This window comes from Rattus rattus, chromosome 10, assembly GCF_011064425.1.
Source record: "Rattus rattus isolate New Zealand chromosome 10, Rrattus_CSIRO_v1, whole genome shotgun sequence".
In the NCBI taxonomy this organism is placed as follows: domain Eukaryota; kingdom Metazoa; phylum Chordata; class Mammalia; order Rodentia; family Muridae; genus Rattus; species Rattus rattus.
Genome location: NC_046163.1, coordinates 75083157 through 75085585, shown reverse-complemented (window position 1 = coordinate 75085585; position 2429 = coordinate 75083157). Strand labels below are relative to the sequence as shown.

Below are 2429 nucleotides of genomic sequence, written 5' to 3'. Positions count from 1 at the left end.
AGTGGTTTGCTGCTGGCATTCGCCTATGTATTTGTCATATTCTGGCTGTGTCACTCAGGATAGAACTACATCCGGTTTCTGTCAGTCTGCACTTCTTTGTTTCATCCATCTTACTTAGTTTAGTGGCTGTATATAAATGTGCCACATGTGGCACAGGCTCTAAATGGGTGTTCCTTCAGTCTCTGTTCTAAACTTTGTCACCCTATCCCCTCCAAAGGGTATAATTGTTCTGCTTTTAAAGAAGGAGTAAAACATCCACATTTTGGTCATCTTTCTTGAGTTTCATGTATTCTGTGCATTTAGGGTAATTCGAGCATTTGGGTTAATATCTACTTATTAATGAGTACATACTATGTGTATTTGGCTGTGATTGGGTTACCTCACTCAGGATGATATTTTCCAGTTCCATCCATTTGCCTATGAATTTCATAAAGTCACTGTTTTTGATAGCAGTGTTATAGTCCATTGTAGAGATGTATCACATTTTCTGTATCCATTTTTTTGTTGAAGTGCATCTGGGTTCTTTCCAGCTTCTGTCTATTAAAAATAAGGCTGCTGTGCTCGCTTCGGCAGCACATATACTAAAATTGGAACGATACAGAGAAGATTAGCATGGCCCCTGCGCAAGGATGACACGCAAATTGGTGAAGCGTTCCATATTTTTATGGACTCATTGATAAGTGGCTATTAGCCCAAATGCTTGAATTACCCTAGATGCCTAGAACAAATGAAACTCAAGATGGATGATCAAAATGTGAATGCTTCACTCCTTCTTTAAAAGGGGAACAAGAATACCCTTGGCAGGGAAGAGAGAGGCAAAGATTAAAACAGACACAGAAGGAACACCCATTCAGAGCCTGCCCCACATGTGGCCCATACATATACAGCCATCCAATTAGACAAGATGGATGAAGCAAAGAAGTGCAGGCATACAGGAGCCGGATGTAGATCTCTCCTGAGAGACACAGCCAGAATACAGCAAATACAGAGGCATATGCCAGCAGCAAACCACTGAACTGAGAATAGGACCCCCGTTGAAGGAATCAGAGAAAGAACTGGAAGAGCTTGAAGGGGTTTGAGACCCCATATGTACAACAATGCCAAGCAACCAGAGCTTCCAGGGACTAAGCCACTACCTGAAGACTATACATGGACTGACCCTGAACTCTGACCTCATAGGTAGCAATGAATATCCTAGTAAGAGCACCAGTGGAAGGGGAAGCCCTGGGTCCTGCTAAGACTGAACCCCAGTGAACTAGACTGTTGGGGGAGGGCGGCAATGGGGAGGATGGGGAGGGGAACACCCATAAGGAAGGGGAGGGGGGAGGGGATGTTTGCCGAAACCGGAAAGGGAATAACACTCGAAATGTATATAAGAAATACTCAAGTTAATAAAAAATAAAATAAAAAATAAAATAAAAAAAATATAAAAAAAGAATGTTAAAAAAAAATTAAATACCTAAAATGTAAGGCCCTAACCAAGAAATACAATGTTTCAATTACATTCATTTGTCATGTATATCATAAAAAAAAATAAGGCTGCTATGAATATAGTGGAGCATGTGTCTTTGTTATATGTTGGAGCATCTTTTGGGCATATGCCCAAGAGAGGTATAGCTGGGTCCTCAGGCAGTTCAATGTCCAATTTTCTGAGGAACCTCCAGACTGATTTCCTGAATGGTTGTTCCAGTCTGCAATCCCACCAACAATGGAGGAGAGTTCCTCTTTCTCCACATCCTTACCAGCATCTGCTGTCGCTGGAGTTGTTGATTTCAGGCATTCTCACTGGTGTGAGGTGGAATCTCAGGGTTGTTTTGATTTGCATTTCCCTTATGCATAAAGATGTTGAACACTCCTTTAGGTACTTCTCAGCCATTAGGCATTCTTCAGCTGTGAATTCTTCGTTTAGCTCTGAGCCCAATTTTTTAATATGGTTGTATGTCTCCCTGTAGTCTAACTTCATGTGTTCTTTGTATATTTTGGATATGAGTCCCCTATCAGTTGTAGCATTGGTAAAGATCATTTCCCAATCTGTTCGTTGCCATTTTGTCCTAACCACAGTGTCCTTTGCCTTACAGAAGTGATCCCATTTGTTGATTCTTGATCTTAGAGCATGAAACATTGGTGTTTTTTCAGGAAGTTCTCTCCAGTGCCCATGTGTTCAAGATTCTTCCTTTCTTTTTCTTCTATTAGTTCGAGTGTATCTGGTTTATTGTGGATGTTCTTGACCCACTTGGATTTAAGCTTAGCACAGGGTGATAAGAATGGAGTGATCTGCATTTTTCTACATGCTGACCTCCAGTTGAAACAGTACCATTTGCTGAAAATGCTATCTTTTTTCTATTGGATGGTTTTGGCTCCTTTGTCAAAAATCAACTGACCATAAATGTGTGGGTTCATTTCTGTGTCTTCAATTCTTTTTTTTTTTT

The 2429-nt window shown here is 40.7% G+C and overlaps 1 non-coding gene across 1 annotated transcript; it reads left to right on the top strand.

The window, feature by feature from the left end:
- Positions 1-557: 557 nt before the first annotated feature.
- On the top strand, positions 558-664 carry LOC116911872. Its single transcript, XR_004389386.1, has one exon. It is a non-coding gene; the product is annotated as a U6 spliceosomal RNA (small nuclear RNA).
- The last annotated feature ends 1765 nt before the right edge of the window (positions 665-2429 follow it).